Source organism: Dromiciops gliroides, chromosome 3, assembly GCF_019393635.1.
Source record: "Dromiciops gliroides isolate mDroGli1 chromosome 3, mDroGli1.pri, whole genome shotgun sequence".
NCBI lineage: Eukaryota > Metazoa > Chordata > Mammalia > Microbiotheria > Microbiotheriidae > Dromiciops > Dromiciops gliroides.
Genome location: NC_057863.1, coordinates 653,782,974 through 653,795,384, shown reverse-complemented (window position 1 = coordinate 653,795,384; position 12,411 = coordinate 653,782,974).

The window sequence follows — 12,411 nt, the reverse complement described above, 5'->3', positions numbered from 1 at the left end:
CAAAAAACCAAAACCAAAAAAAAGGCAAAAAGTTTGCTAAGTACCCTTTTGCATTCATGAAGAAACTTAAGTGTATGGTGAATTCCAGGCCTTTTCAATGCCTTTCAAAAAACAAAACAAAACAAAAAAGATGGCTTTAAGGAAGTAGGGGGAAGGGAAAGGGTGGTGGAGGTTGAGGTAGGCCAGAAAACAAGGCCATGGGCTCTCAGTGGTTTACCTGTAGGAGGAAAAGCTTATTAAAGTTAAGTTATTATATTCCTAGAGTTTGGGGTACACTGCATTGTTTTAACTGGTTCCTCAATTCTCTGCATGCCAAAGTGGCAGGGGTTTCTGAATTATCATTGATTTTTTCTTATGCTGTCATAATGTTCTTTATGGCAGAAAATTTGGAGTTCTTTAGCATTGGCTTTGTCTGTACCACGAATTTGCCTTAGGGGGTTATTCAACTGATGAATGATTACATTCAGCTGGTTATGTTTTACAAAAGCTACTACCATATCATTGTCTACAAATATTCCTGTGTGGTGTTTTTTTTTTGTGAGGCAATTGGGGTTAAGTGACTTGCCCAGGGTCACACAGCTAGTAAGTGTTAAGTGTCTGAGGCAGGATTTGAACTCAGGTACTCCTGACTCCAGGACCAGTGCTCCATCCACTGAGCCACCTAGCTGCCCCTATTCCTGGTTTTTTTTAAGTTGGCAACATAGTTTTCAAAGGGAATGTTGTCCTCTCTAAAAAGCCCAAAGTCTTTTCTATGATTGAGCATATAATCAGTAGCTTCTTGTCTGTGTTTGAGATGGTTTGTAGAATGACCTTCTAACTGGTCTCCAAGGGCTCTAAAAAAGACAATTTCCATCTCCTGATACCTTAAGGAGACTGAGTCCCAAAGCATGTAACTGATTCCTAGGATTATCAAATGGGAACTGCCTATTGCCCCTGGACTCTGTTAGGGTTCTTTGTTCTTTAGCAGCTGCTATTGTTAGGGTTTTTTGCTCTTTAGCATCTGTTTGAGTTTTATTTGAAATTTCTTTACCTATAAATGCTGCAGGCTTTACATGGGAACAATGAATCCAAGATTCTTTTTCTCCAATTTTAATAGCAGTAGGAGTTATCAATAATACCTGAAAAGGTCCCTCCCAAGTGGGCTAGGTCCCATTGGATTGCTTAAAGTTCTTTATATATATATATATATATATATATATATATATATATATATATATATATATATATATATATATATATATATATATATATTGTCCCCAGGACTTAAATCATGCAAGGAAAAATCTAAAGGACCAGCTTGTACAGCAACTCCTGCCTCATGGAGTTCACATAGCCTAGTTGTAACTCCTGTATATAGGAGGCAACAGAAGTATCACTTCCCACAAGTGATGTATAAACAGGGGAAAAAGTTTTAGCTTGGATAGGAAGGTGACCAAAAAGCATCTCATAAGGAGATATATGAAGTTCTCCTCTTGGTCTACTGCATAGATAGAATAATGCTAATGGTAGAACATCAGACCATTTCAAATAGGTTTCAGTACATAATTTGCCAGTCATGCTCTTAAGCTCTTTATTCATACATTCAACCTGGCCTGAGCTTTGTGGGTGGTAGAGTGTATGGAATTTTGGAGTTACTCCCAAGAAAGAGTAGATTTGGGATAAAACCAAATCAGTAAAATGTGTGCCTTTGTCAGAATCAATGTGGGCTGCTGGGCCAAAGCGAGGAGAGTCTTGGCAACAAAGGCATCTGTGGCTTGAGGGCTGGGAAATGTTTCCACCCACCGAGTGAGTTGATCAACTATAACTAGGCAAAATTTATAATGTCCTGCCTTTGGCATTATAATATAGTCAATTTGCAAGTGTTCAAAGGGTGTAACTGCTAGAGGATGTCCTCCATAAGCTTTGGTCTTGAAAGCATGTTGATTATAAGATTGACATGTGGAGCAGCCCGAGCAGATTCGAGATGCTGTATTAGTCACACCTGGTGCTATCCAGGTCCTCTTAATAGAGTCCACAATCCCTTGTATACCAAAATGTCCTTTTTTTGTGAATAGAGAGGCATCCCTGGTGATAGAATTTCTGGGGAAGAAGTGGCTTACCCTCCAGAGACACCCAGACGCCATTGATCTGTTTTGCCTTAAATTTCTTTCTCCATTTTTCCACTTCTGAATCATCATAAGTTAGGTTGAGAAGAACATCCTCAGAAGGTGAGAGGTTAAATATGTGTTTAGGAGCTTCTAAAGCAGTGAGCTTGACTGCAGAATCAGCTCATGCATTCCCCTTTGAAACAGGATCATTATTCCCTGTGTGGGCAGGGCAATGTACAATGGCTAGAGCAGAGGGGAGTTTCAGGGCATTTAAGAGATCCTTGATAAGGTCTCCGTTAGCAATAGCCTTGCCCAAGGATGTTATGTAGCCAAAGCATGCCCACTGAGTGGCATATTCCAAAAGAATATTTCAAGTCAGTAAAAATGGTGGCACTCTTCCCTTTGGCTATATTACAGGCTTGTGTGAGAGCCACAAGTTCAGAAGTTTGTGCACTAAAATGGGAAGGCAGAGAAACTGCCCAGACAGTATCATAATCAGAAACTACAGCAGCCCCAGTGAAACGGGTCCCATCTTTCATAAACAAAGAATCATCTGTATAGAGGACAATATCAGGCTTCTCTAAAGGTGTATCCAAAAGATTATCCCTGGGTTTCTCAGCCATATCAACTAAAGAAGCACAGTCATGCAATGGCTCCCCTGAGAGTGGTAAATTAGGGAGCAGTGTTGCTGGATTAAGGACTGTACAGCATTTTCGAGGGATATTCTCATTATCTAACAGGAATACTTCATACTTAGCCAGCCTTTGAGCTGAAAAGGCTTGTGTCCTATGACGTAGCAAGAGAGCCTCTACTTCATGAGGGCATTCCATGATTAGAGGGTTACCTAGGACCAAATCAGAGGCTTTTTCTACCAAAAGGGCTGTGGCTGCCACTGCCCTAAGGCAAGGTGGTGCCTCAGAGGCTACAGGGTCCAGTTAGGTTGAATAGTAAGCTATGGGGCATTGGTTGGGCCCCAGTGATTGAGTCAGAACTCTAGAAGCCACCCCACTTTGTTTATGCACAAAGAGAGTGAAGGGCTTACTGTAATCTGGGAGGCCTAGGGCAGGTGTTGATAATGGGGCCTGTTTCAATTCTTTTAGAGCTGAGAACTGTTGGGTTTCCAGCTGCAAAGACTCTGGAAAATTATTTTTTGTTATGGATATCAGGGGTTTAGTGAGCTCCCCGAAAGAAGAACCCCATAGCTCCCCAAATGGCTTTTAACTGTTTCTTAGTAGTTGGGGCAGAAAGTTGTTGAATGGCCTGCACTCACTTAAGAGAGACAGAGTGAGTTCCAGCAGCCAGAATAAAGCCTAAATATTCTACCTGGGGCAAATACCATTGGACCTTTGTCTTGGACACCTTGTGGCCTCTCTTGTGTAGCTCTAGTAATAAGTGACAGCTATCTTCCTGATAGATTTTAGCATTAGGGGAGGCTAAAAGTAAGTCATCAACATATTGTACTAAAATGGAGCCTTTAAAGGAGGCCAGATCCTGCTGTAAAATTTGGGGAAATAATGTAGGACTGTCTAGAAATCCCTGTGGGAGTCTAGTCCAGGTCCACTGTGTATTTTTCCAGGTGAAAGCAAAGAAATATTGGAAGTCCTCATGTACTGGTATGGAGAAAAATGCAGAGCAGAGGGCTACCACCATGAAGCAGGTAGCATCACATGGAATGGAAGAAACTATCATAGCAGGTCTGGGGATGATGGCATATCTCAGTATAACAAAAGAGTTTATTGCTCTAAGATCTTGTACAAAATGATAAACAGGTTTACCATCTGGCCCAGGCTTGGGTTTTTTAACTGGCAAAATGAGAGTATTCCATGGAGAATGGTGGCATGGAACAATAATACCCTGGTTTATCAAAGCCTCAATTATAGGAGAAATTCCCTCTATGGCTTCTCTAGATAAGGGATATTGTGGAATGGATGGTGCTGGGCCATATTTGGTCTTAATGATAACAGGCACAGCAGATTTAAGGAGACCTATGTCAGTAGAGGAGGAAGCCCATAGGGACTCAGGAATATCAGAAGGAATTTCAAATGTATTCTGCACTGTTCCCTGACTGAGATCAAAATTGGCAGTAAGTGGACCGTGTCCTCTGGCACCTCCAGGGAAATGCTACCATTTATAGAACAAGATATGGTTGCTCTTGAAATGAGACATAAACAAAAAGAGATATAATTCCTCTCAGAGGAATATAGATGATCAGAACCAAAATAGAGATAGATCTTTTTTTTGGGGGGGGGGGTGCAGGATGGAGACCAAATAGACCTTTTCAGAGAGACACAGGTGTTTACAAAGTTTACAAAGGAGGTCATGGCCTAATAGGTTTGCAGGAGAGTCAGGCGTAAGTAGGAATGAATGTTCTACTGTTAATGGACCCAGATAATGGACTGGGCTTTTCCTGAAATGCTCACTACATTTAGAGATCCAATAGGTATACATTCAGGGTCAGGTTTTCTCACTAGGACTGATCTTGAAGCTCCTGTATCTAATAAGCAATCATAATAAGTATCTCCAACTGTAAGGGTTATGTGGTGTTCATTATTTTGGGGAGGTGAATGGACTGGCACAAGAGGGCTAAAAAGTTCAGGGTCTGGAAAGGTAAAATCTTCTGTCCTTCACCCCCACCCCATACACCATCAATCTTCTATATCTCTCTGTTCTGCACCCCTTTGAGAGTGCCAGTAACTGTTTTCATTCTGCCCACCTGTGTCTCTCTGAAAAGATCTGTTTGGTCTCCATCCTGCACCCCCCCCCCCCGAAAAGATCTATCTCTATTTTGGTTCTGCCCATCTGTATTCCTCTGAGAGGAATTATATCTATTTTTGTTTATGTCTCATTTAAAAATCCTACAAAATCATATAAAATGTCCTTGTTTATGGAAGTACTGGCAAAATTTAGGGGTTTGATATTGATTCTGGGGTTGGTAATGATTCTGGGGTTGGTAGTGATTCTCAACTGCTCAGCTTTGCTGCCTCGTTATTTCCTGTACTGGAGCTAAAATACCTTGTCTGTTCTTTTCCTCCCTCTCATTTCCTTCATAAATATATGTTGCTATTTCTTTAAGTCTGTCAGGACTCAAACTATTCCAGTCTGGACACTGCCTTTTAAAATATTTCTGAATTTCTGGTAAGGACTGGTATACAAAATGAGAGCAGATAATATGGGAATCTCTAGGGTTTAATGGGTCTAGCCCAGCATGTTGCTTGGCATGCTTGCACAACCTATCATAGAATTTATTAGGTCTCTCATCAGGACTGAACTTTATCTATAAATTTTTGCCAGTTATCAGTCCTTCTAGCACAGGATTCCATTGCCTTCAGCAATGTGTCTCTTACCTCTTTCAACAGATCAAAATGCCTAGTGTTACTGGGGTCCCATTCAGGGTATTTAATAGGCCAATATCAACCTTTCCTATGGCTTCCAGGACATTAGCTGCAGCTATTATGTCTGCTTTTTCCCCTGGGGAAATGAGCTTCCATAAGCTCATTAACATCATTCCAAGTGGGCTGATATCCTCTGAAAATTGTTCTAAAATGGCCAATAACCCCTGTGGGGTCCTCATCAAATTTAGGAATTTCTCATTTCCATATACCTAAATCTTTGGGGCTAAATGGTATATATCTTCTAAGACTTACTATAACATCATTCTTACCATGGGAGGGGATCTTGTGAAGGGGGAGGATTTTTATCCTTTCTGTCTCCTCTAAACATGAATTTTCTTTTTTTCTTTTTTATTTCCTTTGTTGATGTGTCAGCCTGAGAAGCAGATTTACATTCACATTCAGGCCCAAAGCCTTCCACCTTTTCTTCCTTTTCAATCAATTCCTTACTTGCTACATTCCAGAGGTTCCAAAAAGTTACTTCATTAGGGGACTCAAAATGAAAGATCATTTGTAGAGTTTTCAGTGTTAAGTGATCAAAAGATTCATTCTCTAACCACTTGTTTTCCAGTAAGCTAAAATATTTTTTATGCCACATAAAACACAGTTTGATAAGCCTTGCTTTTGTCATGCCTGGCTGAATCGGTAGCTTGTAAGCATCCCATGCTGCAATTATTTTCTCAAGGGGAGAGTCCTGAATAATATAAAATGTATTGTCTTCCATCCCTTTTTTGTAATTCAAAAATTTCCTCACTATAACACAAAGAAAAGTAAAAATTAAATTAAAATAGGAATAGAACATTTAAATTCATAAGGACCAAACAAATAGAAGGTCAATCTTGCCCTGGTTGAAAAGCCAGGAGAGGGGGCAGCTAGGTGGTGCAGTGGATAAAGCACTGGCCTTGGATTCTCGAGGACCTGAGTTCAAATCCAGCCTCACACACTTGATACTTAACTAGCTGTGTGACCTTGGGCAAGTCACTTAACCCTCATTGCCCTGAAAAAAAGATAATAAAATAAAGTGCTGAAAAGCCAGGAGAAGAGGCTTAGTCCTCTTTGGTCCCACATTCCACGGTCTATTTTGTAAAAAGGAGCAAGGCTTTAAAATAGGAGGCTAAGAGTACTTAAGGGTTAAAATATATACTTAACCAAGGTGCTTAGCCATTAAGAGAAACTCAATTTAAAGAGACAGGCACATGTACAAATAAGGGGGAAAAAAATTCTTACTGGAAGATCAAAAGATCGAGGTTCACCTTTCCTCTTCATCGTCAGCCAAACTGTGTTCTTTAAAAATCTAAATGTGGGTTCTAATATGCCCCCCCCCAGTTTTGAGGGGAAACTGGCTAAAATCACTGATAAATTCACCAAGAGTTTGGGATTTTAAGGGTTTATTAAAAGATATAAGATAGTAAAGAGAGAGAAATATTGAGAACAGATTTCTTATAGCATGGAAATCCTAGCCTTCCTAATCTCCCACATGAAGTCCTGCCACCAAACCGATGTCTTGAACCCAAAGAGGAAGAAGTTCCCTGCCAGCATCCACTTCCTCCTTCATGTCCTCCTCCCAGAAATGGGAGGTTCTTCAAGCTGACTGGCTAGTGTCATTCAAATCCATTGGTTCACTAGACTTGAAGGTGGTCTGGAGTTAAGTTAAAAGGTTTTGGCTTCTGAGAGCAATACCTTTTTAAGGGCTAGCCAGATGTGCTTACAATCTAGTTGACAATCAGTTTAAATTAATCTCCAGGTGGGCCTTTGAGTATCTGCTAAATCCCCTTATTTACCACATTCCATTATCTTGACACAATAGAGAGAGGAAGACCTAATGAACATATGAGAATTCATATGGGAGAGAAACTCTTTGAATATCATGAATGTGGAAAAGCCTTTATCTACATAGAACACAAGAGAATCCATACTGGGGAGAAGCCCTTTGAATGTAATGTATGTGGAAAAGCCTTCTGCTACAGGATAGGTCTCACAGCCCATAAGAGAATTCGTACAGAAGAAAAGCCTTTTGAATGTAAAGAATGTGGGAAAGCCTTCAGTAACAGCTCAAATCTTATGATGCATTGGAGACTTCATACAGGAGAGAAACCCTTTAAATGTAATGAATGTGGAAAAGCCTTCAGCAATAGTGCAAATCTTAGGACACATCAAAGACTTTATACTGGAGAGAAACCCTTTGAATGTAATCAATGTGGAAAAGCTTTCAGTTAAACAATAAGTCTTACAGAACATAAGAGAATTCATACTGGAGAGGAGCCCTTAGAATGTAATGAATGTGGGAAAACGTTCAGTCACAGCTCATCTTTTAGGAATCATAAGAAATGTCATATTAAAGAATAACAATATCTATGAAACTGTAAGGGCCGAAATTTAACATATGGAGCATTAATTGGGTGACTCACCGAAATATTGGGGTCCCGGAAATATGAGGGACCTTTAGGTTCAAAGCTCCCTCCCCTCTGAACTGCCCTTTTAGATATTTCTCCCAGGCCAATAAGAAAGGAGCCTTATAGCTTTAATTCACAAAAGGATCAGATTTTATATCTTGGGTATTAATTAAAGAACAAAGGTGGAATTAATAAAAATCTATGATAAGGAAATAGGAAAAAGAAATATAGATAAATCCTCTTAACTCTAACCTAAAATCTATACAATCCCCAGATAGTTTCCAAATGAGCTAATTCAAAGGAATGCAGGGTTTTCTGTGTTCACTCACCAAAAACTGGAATGTCTACAGTTTCTTGCACCACTGGAAAAAGGCAGAAGCCAGAGAGAGAGCTAGCATTCCATAAGTGCCTCTGCCTCCCTTCAAGAAGCGTCCAATCTTCCTCCCCCAAAAGGGGAGGTCCTTCAAAAACTGCCTATGGAGAGTTCTCCTTCTGACCTCAGTAGCATATGTAACTTAAGGTGAAAGCCTGAAGTTCTAGATTCGTGACAAATGTTGCTGTTTTACTCTTTTTCCTCCTTGCTTGAAGAAGAGCTTTTTTGTAACTATTAAGTGGCAAATGTTTAAACTTATAGGATTCAACTCACCCAATTGAATGAATATATAATAAACATTTTTAAGATAAGGAGTGTCTCCTCTCCCCTCCTCCCTCCAGAGTACCGCAACCAGAGAGAAGGAAAGAATGACCTTGTAGTCAAGGCCTCTTAGGACATCAAGATCAGAGCATACCTTTTGAAAACAGTGCAAATAATAGGATTTGAAGACATGTAAAGTACCACAAAGCATTTCAAAGGGTACTTGTTTTGCAGTGTTTAGGAAAGAACTGAGTACTAGCATAAGGATTGAACAGTGGCTGTTGTTTTGCCATTACTGGTGGCTTTTCAGTTTAGAAAAGCCTGTTGGCCCAAAGGTCTGAATTGAAAATGATGAACTTTGACTTGTTTATTAGAAACTGAATTGCAGATTGCATGGATATTTGGGGAATGTAGATGATCTGGGCCCATGGGAAAGAATGAATGGATTCCCATTACTGTTTTAATAGTGGAATTTGTTTGAAGTTCTACCTATCCATTACTCTATGGTGGCACATCCTATAATGCTCATTTTACTTGTCCTGGAAATGTTTGGTTTGAAATGTTTTGAGGTGATTATGTGGCTTGTCCTGTATGAATGCCACCTAGCTGCCCCCATCACTATTATTTTAAGTAAAATTACTTTGTTTTTTAACTATTGATTGTTGTGATAGCCTGAAAGAGCCAACATCCCTCTTTGTAGTTCACAGGAGGTGAGGAGTCAGTAAGCTGAACTTGGTTGAAAACAGTTTTCAAGAAACTGGGGCTGTGTTGTTTAAAATCTAAATTGTGGGTTCTAATCTGCCCCCTTCCAGTCTTGGGGGGAAGCTGGCTAAAATCATTGATAAATTCAACAAGAGTTTAGGCTTTTAACGATTTATATGTATATGTATATATATATATATATATATTAGTGAAGAGAGAGAGAGATATTAAGAACAGATTCCTTATAGCATGGAAATTCTAGCTCAGATCTAATTTGGTATAGCCAGAGAGAAAGAAAGCAATTTCCTTTCCTAGCAGCCCATGTGAAATCTCTCACCACCATGCCAGTGTCTGAACGACTAAGAGGCATCACCCCGACTCCTCCTATTCTCCATCTGCTGCCACGCTAATAAGAGTAAAGTGATAGAGAAGATGGAAGATTTTATGATTTTTTAAAAAAGTACAGACCTGTGATTTTATCAGCAGAAGAAACTTACTGGTAAGCAAACTTTCCCTACAAATGATAATCAGCAACTGTCCTTCAACTTACTGTCTTAGTTCTGCCTATGAAAGTCACATGGGGAAAATAGGGTAGGGGGTTCAGGATAGGGATAGGGGTTTGGGGTCCTTAGGAATTCCTCTTTAAAGAATTACACCCTCTTTCACACAAAAGCAATTAGAATAATATAGTAGTTTATTTAGGAGCTGGGGAAGGGAAGGGAAACTAAGAGAGAAATCCTTGGACTTCTCATGGGGAGAAAGGCATGGCACAGAGTATGGCTCTGAGATACCAATCTCCTCGAGTAGGAAACAGGCAGATACTTTTATAGAGGACTGATCGGGGTGATCATTTGACTGTGGAAAGTTCCCTTAGTGAGCAAGGACTCTCCCCCACTGGTGGTGACTGGAGGAGTTGGGTAAGGGGTGGCTGGGATCTCTCAAGCCATCTCTCTGCTCCTCAGGCCACAAAGGCAGCAGCTACACCTAATCTTATCTCCCCAGGGGTGAGGGAGACTAGAATGAAGGGTGGGGGTCCTGGAGCTAGCTCCACTGGGATCTGGTTCCACTTATCTCTTTAGGTGTGTCTGTCCTTTGGATTAGTTTCTCAAGGAGAAGGTTCTTTGATGTACCCCAGAGAACTTCTGGGGTGCTCTGGGCCCATAACAAAAAGATGCAAAGCAGAAAACAACAACAACAAAAACAGAATTAGAAAAGCATTGTGCCTATCCAATAACTACAACCACAAAGGATGAAAACTGTGAAAGGGAATGAATGGACAAAGAATTCTGGTGGAGAGTTAGGAGGAAATGATTGGAAAGTTATGGCAATTTGTATAGCAAAATCATTTTTTAACATAAATACTTACAAAGTCAATCTAGTTGGTTTTATTTATTTTAATGTTAAGTTTATAATAAAGTAATGTTTTTTTTCCAATCAGCAAACAAACTTATTAAGCACATTGGGTCAAACAGCCTCCTTTAGATTTACTCAGAAAAATTATTCACAGGCCATGTGCAACAAATCTTCACCAGTGAGGAGCCACACACTATGCAGAGATAAATGTAGATAAACAGGGAATTTATTGCCCATATTTTAAAAAACACACAAACGTACAGAAATGGAAACAAGGACAGGTTATGAAGGATAAAAATAAAAGTATGGAAGGTTCTGTTAAAGAGAGTGTCACAAATGCTGCTAATGGTCAGAATAGTCTGAACTTGGTGTTTTGAAGGCTTTTTTTGTGGGGATTTAAAGCCTATATTTTCATCCACCAACATGGCTATTTCTTCCTCCAATATGGATCATCAATTTGTCTATAATTTAGAGCCAATAATATAGATGATCAAAGAAGAGAAAGGACTATTAAGCAAGAGAAATGGATGGCCATAATTAATGGTGAAAAGGCAGATGTGCTTCAGTCTTTATTTTGCATCCTTTCTCTGCCAAGGAAAGTAATCTTGTGATTGGAAAGAAACAAGCAAAATGACTTACAGTGAACTGAAACCCAAAGTTAGTATAGAGCATCTCATTGCCTTTGATGAATTCAAGACCTCAGGCTGAGAGTAACTATTCCAGGATACTGAAAGAACAATTATATATTTCAGAATCATGCAACCTCAGAGAATCACAGTTATTTTTGTTTAGGTTTATTTTTGGTTTTGGTTTTGCAACATTTGCACTTGTCTAGTCCCATGCAAGGTTTCTGTTTTCCATGATCTTTCAGAGCTCACTCACAATGACTCAGCAATCACATCTGCCAAGCCCTTTAATACCCTGAAGTATATTTCTTTTGGGACTGGTGACTTGAACTTACAAAGGTGTTGTTCTTTTCTCATTTATCTTGATATTTAATTTCATATTAAGCATTACTGTTTCTCTCTTGGAAAGCATTGAGCAACATTTAAAAATTGTTGAGGAATTTGGGTAGCTGTTTCATGTGCCTTTTTTTTTATATTGCTCCACTATCTAAGAAAAAGTCTTCATATTAGTCTCTTTTAGACGACCTTCCCCTTGTCATCATTATCAGTATTACTTAATTTTGGGTCTTTCGAATTTTATATTTAGGTGGCTCCCATCTCCTGTGCTGATTTCATCTTAGAATTTTAGTCCTTAGGATTCTACCCATCCTTTCTCTGAACCATTTGAAATTCACTCTTTGAAAATATAAGATACATGGCAGGGAGTCTTTTTCCTGTTCTCTCTCATGATCCTAAGATGGAGGGATTATCTCCCCTTATTGATTCCTCCATTTTTTGAAAGATGAAATCATAAAGACAAAAAGTTATTAGTCATATTTTTAGTGGAGGGCTCCTTCCCAAGTGGAGATAATTGAAATTAAAATCATGTCTTCCTGCCAGGTTTGCAATCTTTTCCCCAAACTACTCAGTTATTTCTTTTTGGGGGATGGAGAGAGGAAAAAGATGCAAAAAAGGAAGCACAAAAGTTCCAGAGACAAAACTTGGGTGATTCTAAATTTTCATGAGAGCCAGGGACAGGCATTATTACCCTCTTACCAGAGCTAGAAAACCTAAAATAAGAGATGGAGGAGGATCATTATCTTATCCATCCCATCTCTGTGACTCATAGTAGAATGTTGAAGGGCACAAATGTTGAAGAATAGACTCTAAGCTTTGCATTTTTTCTATTTTAAACAAAGCAATTTTATTACCTAAGGACACAAGGGAAGAGTCAGACAATGGGCACAT